Source organism: Plecotus auritus (genome assembly GCF_963455305.1).
Source record: "Plecotus auritus genome assembly, chromosome: 2".
Classification (NCBI taxonomy): Eukaryota; Metazoa; Chordata; class Mammalia; order Chiroptera; family Vespertilionidae; genus Plecotus; species Plecotus auritus.
Genome location: NC_137771.1, coordinates 45,605,749 through 45,626,590, shown reverse-complemented (window position 1 = coordinate 45,626,590; position 20,842 = coordinate 45,605,749). Strand labels below are relative to the sequence as shown.

Here is a 20,842-nt window from a genome sequence, read left to right as displayed (position 1 = left end):
AGTTTGTTAAGTTAAGATGCAATAGGGCAGACCATTTATATGCAAAAGCCGTCGCGTAGAGCTTGGGTGGGTTTGTAGATTGTGCGGGGTGGGGTCTCAGGGAGTCACTAGCCTAGGGCGTGGCAAACAGCGATGGCTGCCAGACAGCCATCTCTGCATCTCCGCATTTCCAAGTCCCCGCGTCATTGCTGCGCGCACATCTACAAGAAAGCCACCCTCACTTTCCGACCTGATGGCAGACAGTCCAGCTTCTCCCCGTAGGAGTTTGGGTCCCCAGCGTCTCCCCAGAGACTGGAGTTCAGAGTAATCAGGAGCTTGTCTCCCTTCGGGTTGAAAAAAGCAGCGCACCCAGTCGCCCGCCGCCAGCCCGATTCACGCGCCTCCGTACCTCAGCTTTTCAGCGCTTGTGCACGTCTCAATGCTCTTTTCTCTTTCCTTCTAGTTGTAGAACTTCCACTCAACCAGCTTTCCCATGGTTCTGGGTGATAGATGTTTTGTCTTTTAGTTGTAGTTTTGAAATTGTTGTGCGAGGCAGCAGTTTAGGTGTTTACCTATGCCGCCATCTTGGTTCGGATCAATAAAATATATTTTTTAAAAAAAGAATTTCATATTATCATCACAAGAGATGAAATTGGTACCCTGACCGGTTTGGCTCAGTGGATAGAGCGTCTGCCTGCGGACTGAAAGGTCCCAGGTTTGATTCCGGTCAAGGGCATGTACCTTGGTTGCAGGCACATCCCCAGTAGGAGGTGTGCAGGAGGCAGCTGATCGATGTTTCTCTCTCATCGATGTTTCTAACTCTCTATCCCTCTCTCTTCCTCTCGGTAAAAAATCAATAAAATATATTTAAAAAAAAAAAAAGAGATGAAATTGGTGAGCCTGAGGAAGCAAGCATTTTACATACTTATTTCTCAAATAATAAACTCCTTCAAGGCAGAGAATGTGTCTTGTTCAGTATTATATCCTCACATCTAGCACATCATTATACTAATGCTGATGAATAAATGATGACACATATAATGATATAAATTTATAATTATCACTATAAAAATCTATCCAGGGAACATATGTGAGGCAAAACTGATAAAACTGAAGAAGGGATACATGAATCCACTATGATAGTTGGAGACTTTAACAACCCTCTATCAGAAATGGGTAGATGCAGCAGGCAGGAAATCAGTGAAGACATAGTTGAACTCAACAGCACCATCAATCAACTGGATGTAAATGGCATCTACAGACTATTTCACCCAAAACCAGCAGATTAAGTCTCCTTAATTTCACATAGAATATTCACCAAGATAGACCATATTCTAGGCCATAAAACAACCCCTAACAAATTTAAAAGAGTAGAAATCATACAATGTCTGCTCTTTCCACAATGGAATTAAACTAAAAATCAGTGAAAAATCAGATGGAAATTCCCAAAATACTTGAAGATTAAATATTATGAACAACTCTATGCTCAAAAATTTGATTACCTAGATTAAATAAACCAATTCCTTGAAAGACATAGTCTGCCAAAACTCACAAAAGAAAAAGTAGACAATCTGAATAGGACTATATCTATTAGATACTGAATGAATAATTAATGACCTTCCAAAACAGAAAGCATCAGGCCCTGATAGCTTCAGTAGTGAATTCTACCAAACATTTAAGGAAGAAATTATTACCAATTCTCTATAATCTCTTCCAGAAGATAGAAGCAGAAGGAATACTTCCTAATTCCAACACCAAAGGCACAACCCCTGAAAGAAATAACTGACAAGCTGGACTTCATTAAAATGAAAAACTTCTGATCTGAGAAAGGCAATGTCAAGAAAATGAAAAGACAAGCCACAGACTGGGAGGAAATCTCTGCAAAAGACACAATTGATATATGACTATTATCCAAAATAGACAAAAAACTTCTAAAACTCAAAAATAAGAACATGAACTACAACCAATTTAAATATGAGCCAAAGATCTCACCGAAGGAGATATTCAGAAAGCAAGTAGGCATATGAATATATGCTCCACATCAATGTTATCAAGAAAATCAAATTAAACAATATTGAACTACCACTACAAACTATTAGAATGGCCCAAGTCCAAAACACTGATAACACCAAATACTGACAAGCTTGTGGAGGAATATGATATTCTCTTTCATTGCTCATAGAAATTATTTTGAATTTGAGGTACAGATACTTTGGAAGACAGTTTGGCAGTTTCTTACAAAACTGAACACTCTCTTAAGATATGATCTAGCAATTGCATTCTTGGTATTTACCCAAATGAAATAAAAACTTGTATCTAAACCAAAACCTGTATACAGATGTTTATAGCAGTTTTATTCATAACTGCCAAACCTGGTAACAACCAGATGTCCTTCAGTAATGGATAAAAACTGTGGTATATCCAGACAATGGAATATTATTCAGCACTAAAAAGAAATGAGTTATCAAGCCATGAAAATATATCAAGAAAAACCAAATGCATTATTTCTAAGTGAAAGAAGCCAATTTTTAAAAGTTACATACTGTATGATTCCAACTGTATGACATTCAGGAAAAGGCAAAATTATGAAAACAGTGAAATGATCAGTGGTTGTCAGAGTTTGGGGGCATGTGGGAATTGATGAGCAGGCAGAACACAGAGGATTTTGAGAATAGTGAAACTGTGCATGATACTATAACTGTGGATACATGTCATTATACATTTATCCAAACACTTAAAATGTACAGCAGCAAATCTGAATCTTACTGAAAACTATGGACTTTGGATGATAATGATGTGTCAATGTAATAAATGAAACATTTGTTGACAGTGATGTAGATAGTAGAGGAAGTTGTGTGTGCTGGAAGGGAACTCTGTATACTTTCAATTTTGCTGTGAACCTAAAATTGCTCTAAAAATAAAGTTTATTAATTATTTATAAAAGGAGGTATCCAGGGCATAGAGTGAGAAGAAAGAAGAGCATGAATATGATTTATGCATCTATCTGCATATATATTTTGCATCACACACATATACATGCATAAAAACCATGTCTAAAAGACCATAATGTTCAAAGTGGAATCTCTAAGAGATGAAATAGCATTTCTACTTTCTTTTTTATACTTTACTATCGAAATTGTTTACATTGAGCCTCTTTTAAAATAAATTATTCAAAATAAATTAGTCAAATGAAAAATTGAATACACAAAATTACAAATGTGTCGAAGGAGAAACCAAGATGGCGGCACAGGTAAACACCTAAACTGCTACCTTGCACAACAATTTCAAAACTACAACTAAAAGACAAAATGACATCATCCAGAACCACAAGAAGGCTGGCTGAGTGGGAATTCTACAACTAGAAGGAAAGAGAAAAGCACACTGAGACTCAGAGGAGCTGCAGAAGGCAGAGGTACAGAGACGCGCGTGCGGAGAGGGCTGGCAACTGAGTATGCGGCTGGATTTCTCAACTGGGAGGGAGACAGAAGCTCCCCACCGCTCTGAACTCCAGTTCCGGGCAAGACTCTGGGTACCCAGACTTATTTGGGGAGAAACTGGACTGTTAGGAAAGAGAAAAGCACACTGAGAATCAGAGGAACTGCGGAAGGCAGAGGTACAGAGGCGCGCGCATGCAGATAGGGCTGGCAATTGAGTGCACAGTTGGCTTTCTCAACCGGGAGAGAGACAGAAGCTCCCTACTGCTCTGAACTCCAGTTCCGGCCGAGACTCTGGGGACCCAGACTCATTTGGGGAAAAACTGGACTGTCTGGCAGTTATTACATTGACACATCATTATCATCCAAAGTCCTTAGTTTACAGTAAGATTCAGATTTGCTGCTGTACATTTTAAGAGTTTGGATAAATGTACAATGACATGTATCCACAGTTATAGTATCATACACAGTTTCACTATTCTCAAAATACTCGAGGGTGGCTTTCTCTCAGAGGTGCTTGCAGGGATTACTGCGGGACACTGAGACCCGGAGGGCCTCTTAGGGAGGGGCTGACGGGAAGCCAAGGCTGTCTGCTCAGCCCTGAGACTCCGCCCCATCCAAGCTGAGCACAGAGGCTTTTTCAAGTCTTGTTTCATAACGGTGTCTCCAGCACAGAAGTTCTCCCAGCATAGACACAGCTGATCCTCACAGCCAACTGGCCTGGAGGTCAATTCCTCCCAGTAATATCAACAACAATCAAGGTTTAACTAAAACAAGACTGTGCACACAGCCCACAAAGGGGTACACCAAGACTGTCCACCTCAGGTAACTGGGGAGGCTGAGCCACTGGGCCCCATAGGACACCTAGCACACAAAGCTACTCTACCAACTCACAGAAGCAGCAAAAATGTGGAGACAAAGAAACAGAAAACAAATGCAAGAAACGGAGGAAAGCAAACGACTGGATATAAAGTTCAAAACCACGGTTATAAGGTTTTTCAAGAATTTCCTAGAAAAGGCCGATAAATTTAGTAAGACCCTCGAGGATATGAAAAAGGACCAACTAGAAATTAAGCATACACTGACTGAAATAAAAAATAATATACAGAGATCCAACAGCAGACTAGAGGACTGCAAGAATCAAGTCAAAGATTTGAAATACAAAGAAGCAAAAAACATTCAACTGGAAAAGCAAAAAGAAAAAGAAATCCAAAAATATGAAGATAGTGTAAGGAGCCTCTGGGACAACTTCAAGCGTACCAACATCAGAATTATGGGGATGCCAGAAGAAGAGAGAGAGCAAGATACTGAAAACCTATTGGAAGAAATAATGACAGAAAACTTCCCCCATCTGGTGAAAGAAATAGACTTACAAGTCCAGGAAGGGCACAGAACCCCAAACAAAAGGAATCCAAAGAGGACCACACCAAGACACATCATAATTAAAATGCCACGAACAAAAGACAAAGAGAGAATCTTGAAAGCAGCAAGAGAAAAACAGTTAATTACCCACAAGGGAGCACCCATACGACTGTCAGCTGATTTCTCAACAGAAACTATGCAGGCCAGACGGGAGTGGCAAGAAATATTCAAAGTGATGAATAGCAAGAACCTACAACCAAGATTACTCTACCCAGCAAAGCTATCATTCAGAATTGAAGGGCAGATAAAGAGCTTCACAGACAAGAAAAAGCTAAAGGAGTTCATCATCACCAAACCAGGATTATATGAAATGCTGAAGGGTATTCTTTAAGAAGAGGAAGAAGAAGAAAAAGGTAAAGATAAAAATTATGAACAACAAATACATATCTATCAACAAGTGAATCTAAAAATCAAGTGAATTAAAAATCTGATGAACAGAATAAAATGGTGAATATAATAGAATCAGGGGCATAAAAAGGGAGTGGACTGACAATTCTCAGGGGAAAGGGGTGTGGGGGGTGCGGGAAGAGACTGGACAAAAATCGTACACCTATGAATGAGGACAGTCAGCGGGCGGTAAGGGCAGAGGGTGTGGTGGAAACCGGGTAGAAGGGAGCTATGGGGAAAAAAGAGGAACAATTGTAATAATCTGAACAATACAGATTTATTTTTTTTTTAAATTACAAATGTGTCCAGGTTATATTAAATTCTAACAAAATGACTAAAACTGCTTGACTAAGAAACCTGCCAAGAAGACATTCTGTTTCGAAATTCCTAAACAGTCTATAAGAAAGATAAAAATGCTGACACAAAGTGATTTTTCCTTTTTAAGATAAACAACTTCATTCTTGTGGTTCTTAAAGACATCGGATTCAGCTATTTAGTCATGTAGAAAACTTTAACTTCCTCAATGTAACTCCCCAGGGCAGCTTTGGCTAAATAAAATGACTTGATGGATATTCCTTAATTTATAGCTTTTGTTTCTCCTAAACATAAATGTGGTGAGTTTGGAAAGAGGAAAAAGAATAAATTAATACTTTAGTCCATTCAGTCTATTAAAATGTTTTCTTTATATTTGTATGAAATAAACCAGAGAAAAGCAAGATAAACAGTACTTTTAGTTTAACTACAAATGAGCAAAAACACAAATGAAGAAACCACAATGAACTTTAAGAATAGTAGTCTCCCTGGAAAATTCTAAATTATTTTCAGCCACAATTTCACTTTCCAAAAGCTTTCTTAACTAAAAAAAAATTAAAATTCATTGCCTATCAAGTATAACGTGCAGTGATAATTTACTCAGGATCCAGCACACGTAGATCTGCTATGGAACCTAAAATAGCTGGCTTGACTGTCCCAGTGATCAAACTCAAACGTCAAAATTCCTGTTTATTTTATCTAGTGTTGTTAGAGCCTCAGTCTGGAAAATCACCAGAATAACATTTTTCACAATTTCCAAACACTTTTTAAATAGGTTTATAGCTTATTTCTTAAAACTTTGGGAAACTAATAACCTTTTTCAAGTAAACTTTCGTTACTAATGCATATTACAACAAATCTTTCCATCACCATTTTCATATTTCTGTTCCCTGTTTACATTGTAACAAATCCATTTTTAATTAAAAGATAACAGCATTAAAAAGGAGAAAACTTTTATTTCAGTAAACATAGATAAAGCTACCAGATGAGGTTATTACTAAACTTTATTGTTAATGATGTGAAAAGCAGAGTGAAGACCAAGCAGAGTCCTTTTGGAAGGCAGGGCTACAACATTTGATATGAAAATCATCGATTGAGACCCAGATGTCATTTTTAGAGTCACTTTTCTAACCGTAACCATGCATTAAGACAGTCGATAAATTATAAACTGATAAATGTAAAATGGTACTCAAACCAAAGTCCTTGAAGGGCAGATGAAGGTAATCAGCCTCTCCCATATGGCAATAGATAGAATATTTTACCCACTGAGGATTTAAAGCCAAGTAAAAACTCCTGGCAGACAGAACTTTAGGGAATGATTCTACAGAATATATCTTAGCCACATAGTATGACCAATAAAAACACTGCAGACTTCCAGTACTTGTGTATGCTTGAGCATCTTCCCCAAATAATATTCTGCAATAAGATAAAATATAGATATTGATTTAGAATTTTTGATGTGCTTTTAGCTGTACAATCAAATAAAATGAAGTGTGAGGTCCACTCTAAGTTGTTCATCTACTACAACCTTTTCTACCTGCTTGCATTTTTAGTAACAAATAGCAATCCCTTGTCTGACCTTAAATGTCTTTCAATATGTTGATCTGTCATTTCTGCTCTCTTATTTCTTATCTCCATCTCAGTTCTTTGTTTATAGAAACATCAATTATTGTATCCATTTTTACTCCCTCTCTTTACTTATACTTGCCAGTCCTCTATCTTCATGCACTGAACTTTGTGTTCAGGTTATAGACTTAGCATGCTTATTGCTTTTAAGTGGCAAATACGAAGAAAAAGAGAACAATGTAATATTTATTTGGACTGTCCCCTTTCAGAGCTAAGGACTAGGTAAAGTAGATGACAGTGAGATAAAGACAAAAGACAGAAAAGGAAAGGCAACATGATAAGGGCAGGACACACCTATTCAGAAACTTGATTTTAAAATAGGAATAAAGATCTTATAGCAAAAAGACAAATAAACTTGTTTTGTCTCAAGGATATATCTTATAAACATTGTTAGGACTCCTCAGGATCACATCCTCCAGTTAAAAACACTCATTGCACAGCAAATTTATAATGATGACATCAATAAAATGTTCTATTTATGTGTTCTTCTCTTAAACTAAAAAATGTAAAAACATCTAAGGAAGAAACTAAGTACTGAGCAGACATTCATTTACCCTCACACATGACTTGGATCAAGTTCCAACTGGAAAAATTCTGCACTTGGGCAGCACTGAGCATTATATGTTCACACACTGTAAAGTCGTCATCATAACCAACCTAAATGGGATATTAAAGAGTTGAAATTACTTCAACCACTTGCTCAAAGACTACAGCAATAATTTTTAATGATATCTGAGCTATCGTGAGCATTTCTTGTCTTAAGCATTACATCTAAGAAGAACATTGTTTACTGCAGTTTGATAAATAAAATTTAATTATGCCAGGACCTTAGTGACCTCTGATGAGTCCAAGATAACTATGAATATGCAGTCTACATATAAGAAGTAACATACTTATCAATGAGTCAAATCAATTAATCAACAAAATAATTACTTTTGGTGAGAAAAAGGTACATCCATATTACTGAGACCAGTAATTAATTACATGTCATCCTATATAATAAAAGCCTAACATGCTAAGTGTCCGGTTGTCCGTTCAACCAATCAAAGCATAATATGCTAATGATATGCTAAGGCCGCTCAACTCTTTGCTATGACGTGCACTGACCACCACGGGGACAGAAAGTCGACCGGTCAACCAGTCGCTATGATATGCACTGACCACCAGGGGGCAGATGCTCCGACCAGTAGGTTAGCTTGCTGCTGGGGTCTGGCCGATTGGGACTGAGCGAGACAAGCCAGACATGCCCTGGATCCTTCCTGCGGTCCCTCCCTGGCCTCCATCGTGCAGCAGTGGGGTCCCTCGACCTGGCCTTCTGGCAATCCAGGACCCCTCAGGGGATGTCGGAGAGCCGGTTTCAGCCTGATCCCGCAGGCCAGTCCAAGGGACCCCACTGGTGCACGAATTCATGCACCAGACCTCTAGTTTAAATATAAAACATCAAATTTACTTATTCAAGTATTTGAGTGGTTACTTCTGTAAGGCACTATGAGAGATAGAATGAAACATGAAACCCAATTTCTGTCCTCATTAACCTTATATTCTAATAAGCAAGATGTTTATAACTAACCAAAACTCAAGACTGTTTATGGTTATGTCTCAGAATAGAAATAATAAGTGTTATAATTTGTAAGAGAAATAGTTTCCCTTGTCCAATGAAAATATTTATACATGAAAAATGTGCGAATATGTTACAAGGTAACACACAGTCACAACTAGCATTCTTCAAATACAAAGAACTTACAAATAACATAAATCTTTTTATTCTGGGTGTGAATACAGAAAAACAATTATGTCTATTGTTAACGATTAATGCTTGAATTGTATCAGTCAAAAGAAGAGCATTGTTTAAAATGTTCCCAATCACAGTTGTTTTGGCTTTCAAATGGCATTGTTTGATGTAATTTTTCTAATCACTTCTAACTTTAAGTAATATTCTATTAATTTGAAAATAGAGCTATAAGTTTAAAGCCTTACAAAGATTAAAAACTGCCTATGCTCTATTTGATATAACTGTTCTGGAGTTCTCCATAATTATATACTATGATGAAGTTTTAAAATATTATGTTTACTTTAGTTTTGCAGATAACTGATTTTATAAAAAGAGTCTATTAAAAAGTTTAGTAGACACTTAACTACATTTTACTTATTTTTATTATTAAATATATCGGGATAACATTGGTTAATAAGATCATAGAGGTTTCAAGTGCACATTTCTATGATACATGATCTGTATATTGTATTGTGTGCCTACCACCCACAAATATCTTCCATAACCATGTATTTGGACACCTTTATCCTATACTACACCCTAACCCAGGGGTGGGCAAACTTTTTGACTCAAGGGTCACAATGGGTTCTTAAACTGGACCAGAGGGCCGGAACAAAAGCATGGATGGAGTGTTTGTGTGAACTAATATAAATTCAAAGTAAAGGAGCAGAGGGGAGAGCAAGAGAACCATCCGCTCTTTCGGCTCTGCGGGCCGGATAGAACAGCCAAACGGGCCGGATCCGGCCCACGGGCCGTAGTTTGCCCACGGCTGCCCTAACCCCTTCCCTCTGGTAACCACCATACTGTTGTCTGTCTATGAGTTTCAATTTTATATCCCACATATAAGTGAAATCATATGGTTCTTAGCTTTTTCTGACTTATTTCGCTTAGCATAATATTATCAAAGACTATTTCAAATTGATAACATAATCACATAGAAAAAAATAGTACAAATAACTCTAAACACCTACTTTTACTATACATGTTTAGTGGATATATTATAAGGACATAAAATGGCAAAGAAATCTTTACTTGGTAAATCTGTTATTGGAAGGTGTATCAGTATAGTAATTCCAAAACTAACTTAAGTGTGTTGTTGTAGGACAGATTCGATGAGTAAATATAATGATGTGGTTGAGAATCAGAATCCTCCCTGTATAAAAAGGGAGATACCATATGAACTAAGACAAGGTGAAAATAAACTCTATGGCCCTAACTGTTTTGGCTCAGTGGATAGAGCGTCGGCCTGTGGACTGAAGGGTCCCAGGTTCGATTCCGGTCAGGGGCATGTACCTTGGTCGCGGGCACATCCCCAGTGGGAGGTGTGCAGGAGGCAGCTGATTGATGTTTCTCTCTCATCGATTTTTCTGACTCTCTATCCCTCTCCCTTCCTCTCTGTAAAAAATCAATAAAATATATTTTTAAAATAAATAATAATAATAATAAAATAAAATAAAAAAGAAAATGAACTCCATGGTTTTGAATTTGAATTGAAGGTATCCTATAAACTCATTTCTTCAAAAAACAGTGTGTGGTTGTGTGCATGTGTGTGTGTCCATTGACAGAGCCTAGAAACATTGATATTCCAGTAGCCCTGAGAACAGTTGGCCCTTGAACAACACGGGTTTGAACTATGTCAATCTACTTGTACATGAAGGTTTTCCAATAAATATTTGTAAATGTACTTTCTCTTCATTATGGTTTTCTTAATAACATTTTTTTCTTTAGCTTACTTTAGTGTAAGAATAAAGTATCCTATATAATAAAGAGGTAATATGCAAATTGACTATCACTCCAACACACAAGATGGCTGCCCCCATGTGGACACAAGATGGCCGGCAAGGGAGGGCAGTTGGGAGGGGCCAGGCCTGAAAAGGAGGGCAGTTAGGGGCGATCAGGCCTGAAGGGGAGGGCAGTTCTGGGGGATCAGCCCTGCAAGGGAGGACAGATGGGAGGAACCAAGGCTGCAGGGGAGGGCAGTTAGGGGGCAACCAGCCCTGCAGTGGAGGGCAGCTGGGGGGAACCAGGCCTGCAGGGGAGGGCAGTTGGGGGGGACCAGGCCTGCAGGGGAGGGCAGTTGGGGGCGACCAGGCTGGCAAGGGAGGGAAGTTAGGGGTCACCGGGCCAGCAGGGGAGGGCAGTTGGGGGCGACCAGGCCTGCAGGGGAGGGCAGTTAGGGGCAATCAGGCTGGCAGGAGAGCAGTTAGGCATCGATCAGGCTGGCAGAGGAGTGGTTAGGGGGTGATCAGGCTGGCAGGCAGAAGCGGTTAGGGGCAATCAGGAAGGCAGGCAGGTAAGCAGTTGGGAGCCAGCAGTCCTGGATTGTGAGGGGGATCCCAGATTGGAGAGGATGCAGGCTAGGCTGAGAGACACCCGCCCCCCGTGCATGAATTTCATGCACCAGGCCTCTAGTATATATATATAATACAAAATATTTGCTGATTGACTGTGTTTTCAGTATGGTTTCCAGTCAACAGTAAGCTATTAAGTGGTTAAGTTTTGGGGGTGTCAAAAACTATATGCACATTTTCAACCTCATAGGGGTCAGGACCCCTAACTACTGCATTGTTCACGGGTTAACTGTACAGTCAATGCCCAAACCTTAGTTTCTAAGTACCATTTCCCACTAAAATAAACCAGGACCCCATGGTAAAATGGCTGATTCCCAGTCTCAAGCAGGGAATATACAAGGTAAGCCGGGATACCTTACTGTACAAAAGGTAAGAATTCACCCAAACACCAATGTGGACATAAACAAAGGTCATAGAAACCAGCTTGAAGAGACCAACCGAATTTGAGATAATTTAATCATCAATAAGAATAACAGGTTAGAGGAGAAACCAAGATGGCGGCATAGGTAAACACCTAAACTGCCGCCTCGCACAACAATATCAAAACTACAACTAAAAGACAAAATGGACACCATCCAGAACCACAGGAAAGCTGGCTGAGTGGAAATTCTACAACTAGAAGGAAAGAGGAAAGCACATTGAGAATCAGAGGAGCTGAAAAGGCTGAGGTACGGAGACGCTCAAGCGCACAGAGAGGACGGGCGGCTGAGTGCACAGGCGGCTGAGTGTGCGGTTGGCTTTCTAAAGCGGGAGGGAGACGGAAGCTGCCGACTGCACTGAACGCCAGTCCCAGGTGAGACTCTGGGAACCCAGATTCATTCGGGGAGAAACTGGACTGTCAGGAAAAGAGAAAGCACACTGAGACTCAGGGGAGCTGCGGAAGGCAGAGGTCCGGGGGCACGCGCGTGCAGAGAGGACTGACTGTTGAGGGCACAGGCGGCTGAGTGAGCAGCTGGCTTTCTAAAGCGGGAGGGAGACGGAAGCTCCCGACTGCGCTGAACTCCAGTTCCGAGTGAGTTTCTAGGAACCCAAACTCATTCAGGGAGAAACTGGACTGTCAGGAAAAGAGAAAGCACACTGAGACTCAGGGGAGCTGCGGAGGCAGAGGTCCGGAGGCACGCGCGCGCAGAGAGGACTGACTGCTGAGTGCACAGGTGGCTGAGTGCGCGGCTGGCTTTCTAAAGCAGGAGGGAGATGGAAGCTCCCAACTGCGCTGAACTCCAGTTCCGGGCGAGAATCTGGGAACCCAGACTCATTCGGGGAGAAACTGGACTGTCTGGCAGCAGGCGAAACTCGAGGGCGGCTTTCTCTCAGAGGTGCTTGCAGCGATTACCGAGGGACACTGAGACCCAGGGGCAGGGCTGACGGGAAGCCAAGGCTGTCTACTCCACCCTGAGACTCCGCCCCACCCAAGCTGAGCAGAGGTTTTTGCAATTTTGCAAGTCTTGTCTCATAAGGGTGCCCCCAGCACAGAAGTTCACCCAGCGTAGACTCAGCGGATCCTCACAGCTAATTGGCCTGGAGGTCAATTCCTCCCAGTGATACCAACAACAATCAAGACTTAACTACAACAAGGCTGTGCACACAGCCCACAAAGGGGTGCACCAAGAGTGTCCACATCAGGTAACTGGGGAGGCTGAGCCACTGGGCCCGATAGGACACCTAGCACACAAAGCTACTCTACCAACTCACAGAAGCAGCAAAAATGTGGAGACAAAAAAACAGATCACATGTGAAAGAAATGGAGGAAAGCAAACGACTGGATACAGAGTTCAAAACCACGGTTATAAGGTTTTTCAAGAATTTCCTAGAAAAGGCTGATAAATTTAGCGAGACCCTCAATGATATGAAAAAGGACCAACTAGAAATTAAACATACACTGACTGAAATAAAAAATTTATACAGAGATCCAACAGCAGACTAGAGGATCGCAAGAATCAAGTCAAAGATTTGAAATACAAAGAAGCAAAAAACACTCAACTGGAAAAGCAAAAAGAAAAAAGAAATCCAAAAAGTTGAAGATAGTGTAAGAAGCCTCTGGGACAACTTCAAGCATACCAACATCAGAATTATGGGGGTGCCAGAAGAAGAGAGAGAGCAAGATACTGAAAACCTATTTGAAGAAATAATGACAGAAAACTTCCCCCACCTGGTGAAAGAAATAGACTTACAAGTCCAAGAAGTGCACAGAACCTCAAATAAAAGGAATCCAAAGAGGACCACACCAAGACACATCATAATTAAAATGCCAAGAGCAAAAGACAAAAACAGAATATTAAAAGCAGCAAGAGAAAAACAGTTAATTACCTACAAGGAGTACCCATATGACTGTCAGCGGATTTCTCAACAGAAACTATGCAGGCCAGAAGGGAGTGGCAAGAAATATTCAAAGTGATGAATAGCAAGAACCTACAACCAAGATTACTCTACCCAGCAAAGCTATCATTCAGAATTGAAGGGCAGATAAAGAGCTTCACAGACAAGAAAAAGCTAAAGGAGTTCATCAACACCAAACCAGTATTATATGAAATGCTGAAAGGTATTCTTTAAGAAGAGGAAGAAGAAGAAAAAGGTTAAGATAAAAATTATGAACAACAAATATATATCTATCAACAAGTGAATCTAAAAATCAAGTGAATTAAAAATCTGATGAACAGAATAAACTGGTGAATATAATAGAATCAGGGACATAAAATTGGACTGACAATTCTCAGGGGAAAGGGGTGTGGAGGGTGCGGGAAGAGACTGGACAAAAATCGTACACCTATGGATGAGGACAGTGGAGGGGAGGTAAGGGCAGAGGGTGGGGTGGGAACTGGGTGGAGGGGAGCTATGGGGGAAAAAAAGAGGAACAATTGTAATAATATGAACAATAAAGATTTATTTAATTTAAAAAAAAGAATAACAGGTTATAACACACTGGATAAATTTTTTTTTCAAATCTTTAGCTATATAGTGATAATAAAATAAAAGGAGAGATGAGAAATAGCTCTTCTTTAGAGAAGATAGCCAGCAAACATAGGAGGACTGAGCGAATTGGAAAATCACTATTTGGAAACCGCCAATGCAATGCTTGATTCAGGCAAGGATCATCAACAGCTACTAAAACCACTAACTAGAAAAACAATTGTTGGAAAACAAAATATCCAATGATCTCAAAGTATTACCCCTGCAGATTAATTATTAAGTATAAAAGGGAAAAGATATTGTTTGAATATACAAATCTGGCTAGCTCAAGTGATTAAATTTAGCATCACAATAATGGGACAAATTATCATTATATTACTCCTGATGTGATGCTATGGAAAGTTTACATCTTCTATGTAATTAACAGTCTTGAAAAAAGCTATTTAACCTGAAACTGTGAGGAAACAATTAGACAAATTCATTTTGTGAGGCATTCTACAAAACAACTGGCCTGGACTCTAAAAATATCAATGTCTTGCCCTGACCAGTGTGGCTCAATTGAGCATCGTCCTGTGCACCAAAAGGTCATTGGTTTGATTCTCAGTCAGGGCACATGCCTGAGTTGCAGGGTCAGTCCCCAATAGAGGGCAGCTGATCAATAATTCTCATCATTGATGTTTCTATCTCTCTCCCTTCCTCTCTCTGAAACCAATTTTTAAAAATATTTTTTAAAATAAAAATGAATAAATAAAAGTAATAATCTTTTTTTAAATATATTTTTTTATTGATTTCAGAGAGGAAGGGATAGGGAGAGAGAGATAGAAACATCAATGATGAGAGAGCATCATTGATTGGCTGCCTCCTGCACGCCCCCCACTGGCAATCGAGCCCGCAACCTGGGCATGTGCCCTGACCGGGAATTAAACCCGTGACCTCTTGGTTCCTGGGTTGACACTCAACAGCTGAGCTACACCTGGCTGGGCAAAGTAATAATCTTAAATAATAAGTAATTACAAACTAATCTAACATTAATTTCCTATTATAGCTGTAGGCTAAACATAACCTCTGATAAGAATCTGTGAAAGATGACATGTGATGGCTCATCTAGTATGACTGTAAAGAAGCAAAGCATCTTATATAACACTAGAGGCCTGGTGCACAAAATTCATGCACGGGGGCGGGGTGTCCCTCAGCCCAGCCTGCACCCTCTCCAATCTGGGACCCCTCGAGGGATGTCCGACTGCCCGTTTAGGCCCCATCCCAGTAGGATCGGGCCTAAAAGGGCAGTAGGGCATCCCTCTCACAATCCAGGACTGCTGGCTCCCAACTGCTCGCCTGCCTGCCTTCCTGATTGACCCTAACTGCTTCTGCCTGCCAGCCTGATCACCCCCTAACCACTCCCCTGCCAGCCTGATTGATGTCTAACTGCTACCCTGCCAGCCTGTTTGCCTATGGATTCCGGTCAAGGGTACATGCCTGGGTTGCAGGCTCGGTCCAACGTGCGGGAGGCAGCCAATCAATGATTCCCTCATCATTAATGTTTCTATCTCTCTCTTCCTCTCCATTCCTCTCTGAAATCAATAAAAATAAATTTTTTAAAAAAGGAAATTAAGCCGAAACCGGTTTGGCTCAGTGGATAGAGCGTCGGCCTGCGGACTGAAAGGTCCCGGGTTCGATTCCGGTCAGGGGCATGTACCTTGGTTGCGGGCACATCCCCAGTGGGGGGTGTGCAGGAGGCAGCTGATCGATGTTTCTCTCTCATCGATGTTTCTAGCTCTCTATCCCTCTCCCTTCCTCTCTGTGAAATATCAATAAAATATGTTGTTTTAAAAAAAAAAAAAAAAAGGAAATTAACCTTGAACACTGATGCCACAATAAAAAATTAACAAAGCATGTCCTGCCAAACCTGCTCATCTTACAATGTTCTCTATCTCAGTGAACTGATTATACTACAAACCATCCAGTTACATAAGCCAAAAAGATAGTAGTGGGCGATGGCACCTTCCTCTCCCTCATTCCTCATATCCAATCCATCACCCAGTTCTACCTCCTAAATATCTCTAAAATCCATCCACTTCTGTCTATCTTCATCACTACTTTGTCAAAGATATTATCATCATCTGTCATCTGGCCTCTCCCATCCACCCTCTTATCCCCACTGTAATCAGTTTTTCTTCTATATTACATCAAATGCTTTTTCATAGCACTTAAAATAGCTGCAACTTTAAATTTCTTTGATGGAATCTTTGATTTATGTCTGCCTCCTCCTGCTACACAAAAAGTTCTATGAGGGTAGAGACTGTAGTTACTGACCACTACATCACTGTGGCCTAGAAGAGTGCCTAGTTAATAAGTAAATGCTAAATGACTGAAGGCATATCCAAGATTACAAATTGATTTATAAATAGTCCTCAAAAAATAAAAATAAAGTGGGTATAAGGCTCACTAACCATCATAAGAACTACCCTATTTCATCATTTCTAGATCACACATTTGTACATTTTAACTCTGAAACTGAAAACATTTTAGAGTTGGCAATCTTTGTTTAATTGGCAATATTTTTTTCCCAGTGGCTCATAAAATAATGATGCATCTTGGAATTTTTTTTTAATCTCATGATTTGAGCCTGGCCAGTGTGACTGTCTGTGGTTGAGCATTGACCCATGCACCGAGAGTTCACCAGTTCATTCCCTGTCAGGGCACATGCTCTCATGGATGTTTCTAACTCTCTCTCCCTTCCTCTTTCCCTAAAAATCAATAAAAACGTATTTTTTTAAAAAAACTATTGTGGCCCTGGCCGTTATGGCTCAGTGGATGGAGTGTCAGCCCTTGTACCGAAGGGTCGCAGTTACAATTCCCAGTCAAGGGCAAGTGCCTGGGTTGCAGGTTCCATTCAAGGCCCTGGTCGGGGTGCATGCGGAAGGCAACCAATGGATGTGTCTCTCTCATGTCAGTGTTTCTCTCTCTCTCTCTCTCTCTCTCTCTCTCTCTCTCTCTCTCTCTCTCTCTCTCTCTCTTCCCCTCCTTACCTCCCTTCCACTCTCTCTAAAAATCAATGGAAAAAGAAAAAAATTTCACAATTTGATGAAACAGGAAAATCAATTCAAGCCTAATAATCTAGTCTCCTTTCTCCTTTGACTACACTACACCAAACATTCAGTAATTAACAGAGCCTACTGGTTCTTTCACCAACAGCTGTTAAATCCATCCCTTTCTTCCATTCCCACTACGATAACACTACATCTAATTCCTCATTGCCTCGTACCTGCACTCTTGTTCTAACTTCATTCATTTAAATATTTGTTTTAAATTCAACCAACACTGTGCACCTATGTACAAGAAACAAGATACAAAGCAGTCCAGTTACCTGTCCCTTCTAATCTCTCTCCCCTACAATTCAGAATTTTGTTCATTTTATGCCTCAAGCTAGAATTACTTTCCTCCCAATTTCTACCTACTAAATTCCTACTTACTGTTTAAGTTATAAATCAAATCTCATATACTTCATGAAGTCTCCCCTAATCTCTTTCAACGTTAACATTCTAAAACACATACAATCTACTGTACATTGGCTATATTCTCTGCTTCTTGAAGGCAAGGTTTACATTTCATACATGCTGTTAGAGTGTAAGCTCCCTATAAGCGGGGCTTTCATCTGTTTTGCTTACTGTTATTTCCAGTACCTGGAAGAGTATCTGGTACATAATAGCTCCTCAACAAATATTTACTGAATTAATGCTCTTTACTTATTCAGGGGTAGAGAACAAATCTTTGCAGCTGTGTAAGCCAATCCTTACATTTGGTTAAGAAAAGAACTAGACTAAATAACTTAAACTCTTTGAGCTTCAGTTTCTTCCTCGGCTAAATGTAAATAATGTTCAATAGCTCAATGAATTAAAACAATTAAGTGCAATTTAATACAGACCTGAGGACAAGAGCAACACTCTCAATTAACGTTTTGATGATTTGGGGTTAATAGTAAAAAGTATTAAATAAATGCCCATTAAATGAATAAAGTCTCAAGAAAAATATAAAAAGTTTACTTAATATTGAGCCTCTTATCAGTTACCCAATAAAGAATTCCATGAGTGAATTATGAAATATTTCCATTTAGCCACAAATAGTATGGCTGAAACCATTTCTGATTAATTAGAAATAATTCCAATTTGACAGGGTAAAAGTATTAATATTTATATTTTATTGACACATAAAGATTACATTTGACTGCTTAAAGAAATGGTAACTTTATTATTATAATTTCTATAGTGCAATAATTAAAATAGAAAAGCTGCAAACTCATTTGGGTTACATGGCCCCCAAAAAGTCAGAATCGACAATAATTTCTGTCTACATCAGTGAATAGTATACAGTGCTGTTTTACCAGATCTGTCAAAATATAAAGAAATACCTCATAAACAATTACAAGTAAATTTTTCAATATATTTGCATTCATTTTACAGGAAAAGAACATCAGCTAATTTTTTTTTTTTTTTTTTTTTTACTTTTTACTAAATCATACAATTCCATATACTGGCTACTTTTTAACTTTAAACTGTTCTCAAAAATTTTACAGTGAATTAACTGATAATTAATTCAACATAGCATCAGATTATTGAATTAATTATAAACTCTTCCTTATTCAGGGAAAGAAGCTTTATTAAAGTGTAAATTGGAACATACACAGTCTTTGCCTTTCAAAGCTTTTCCAATCCCTCTGGGTACTTTCAATAATTCATAATCTTAATACAAAATCACTAGCAACCAAGGAGGAAAGAGTATCCGCTTGAGTCTATCTTTTATTAATTGACATAAAATCATTGCAAAAATTCCACAAGGGGCATATGTTCCAGGTAGGCAAAGAAAAAAAAAAATCCCATCTAAATACCTAATTCAGATATAAAGAGATGTACGTCATGTATTCTCCTCTAACTTACAGGGTAGCAATGAACTCCCTGTGGGGAAATAATCAATACACACAAAAATGTAAGCCGAAGAAACCTTAAGAAATAGAAACTCAATAAGCAGAAGACATGCTGATTGACCACTGACATCTTTCTCATTCATTAGTCATCATAAGAATCTATTCTCCAACCTAAAGCCCTCACATGTGGATGGAGGTAGAAGAGTGGAGGGTGAAGCGAGAACCAAATCAAGCCATTGAAAGTTTGTCTGGATGCAAAAGCATTAAGATATTCAGAGGAGTATGTTAAGGTCTGAAGCAGTAACAAAGGCCAAATATGGGGGAAAGATTAAGGAATGAGAAGATTGCGATCTCAGGAATCCGATTTTGGGGTGGTTTTTTGTTGATTTCCCCCCCCCCCTTTCTTTTACCTTCTTCCCTGGGGAGAAACGGGAGAGGAATTCAATGGATGCGATAGCGCAGGGGAGAAGAGGTCGTGCCTGGAACACATAAGGAAAGCCACAAGGAGAGAGGGAACGGGAAGGCTTACTAAGGTTTGTTAGCTCTGAGTCCCAGGAAGGGCAAGAAGTCAGAAGACAAATGACACTAGAAAGGAGACAAGAGGGAGGAGCCAAAACCCTCAAAGCCCAAACTGTTGGACACAGGGTCTCCACTGAGGGCAGGGCCCCCTAAGGATCCCCGTCAATCGGGGACCCAGACAGTAACTCCCAACCTTTTCCTGACTCCCTTCGCCTCAGGTCGAATCCCTCACCGAATCAGAACGGGAGAAGTGTACAAAATGTGCAGGAGCCACCAACCCGGGAAACGTTCCAGCTCTAGCGTAAGCCGCCACAGACACAGCCCGCACAGCAGACGCTCCGACCTCAGCACCGCGCGCAGGCACCTCCAGTTCCCGGCCACCGTAGTAAGAGGAACGGCCTCCCTTTCAAACCCAATAGATCAGCCACTTCCGGGGTACCAACTTCCTTCAATTGGCGGCAGCAGTAACAGCCGCCTACGAACTGCTGCTCCGCTGACTTCCTCCATCCCTTTGTCCGCCTCCCCAGCCCCTGAAGTCACCATACGGCAAGCGCAGAACCAAGGGAAAGTACCCATCTGTAAGCGGTGCCTCTAATAGACAAACCACATTCTGCCTGCCGTGAGTTCCGGTTGAACAATTGAACTTCAACTCCCAGCATGCCATGCAACACCACGCCCTGTCTGGTCGCAGGAACTACAAGATCCAGTATGCACTGTGCCCCTTATTCTTCACTCTGTCCTCGACACCCCCGGATCCCAAATGCGATTTCAGAGTACTAGTTAAATCCCGAAGACTAATGTAGACCTTCCTACCAAGCCCCGCTTTGGTAAAAATAGCCGTATTCCCTCTTTTACCTGTTTTGAAGGCACTGTAAACGAAGCTATAGTTGAGACTATAGGTAAATACTTTAAAAAATGTTAAGAAATGTGTGCACTCGTTTTCCACATTCAGGTTATTTTCAAGGATTGAAACATAACGATCTGCAAAGGCTTTTTATGAAATGAACATTTTTATCTTCATTCATAAGGGATGTTGAGAGAAATCCTAAATTACTGCAAAGTGTAATCCTATGTCATGTTGCAGTACTGCAAGATTGTGTCGGAACAAGGACCACCAGAGATGCTCCTGAATTGCATGGAAAGTTGTAATGACGGTGAGAAGTAAAAAAGTAACAGGCTGTATTACATGACTATGAAACCACATGGGAAAGAA

At 40.1% G+C, this 20,842-nt stretch overlaps 1 protein-coding gene across 5 annotated transcripts in view; it reads right to left on the bottom strand.

Annotated features, from left to right (window-relative positions):
* ATG4C (autophagy related 4C cysteine peptidase) overlaps positions 1-20,245 on the bottom strand; it is an 89,968-nt gene extending 69,723 nt beyond the window's left edge. Inside the window, exon 1 of one of the 5 annotated variants that reach the window (XM_080655027.1) lies at positions 19,908-20,245. The gene's annotated coding sequence lies outside the window, so the exon portion shown is untranslated. Of the gene's footprint in view, positions 1-388; positions 880-19,520; positions 19,666-19,822 lie in introns of those variants that run through there. The other 4 variants (XM_080655028.1, XM_080655029.1, XM_080655030.1 and 1 more) reach the window with 4 other exon arrangements.
* Between the last annotated feature and the right edge of the window lie 597 nt (positions 20,246-20,842).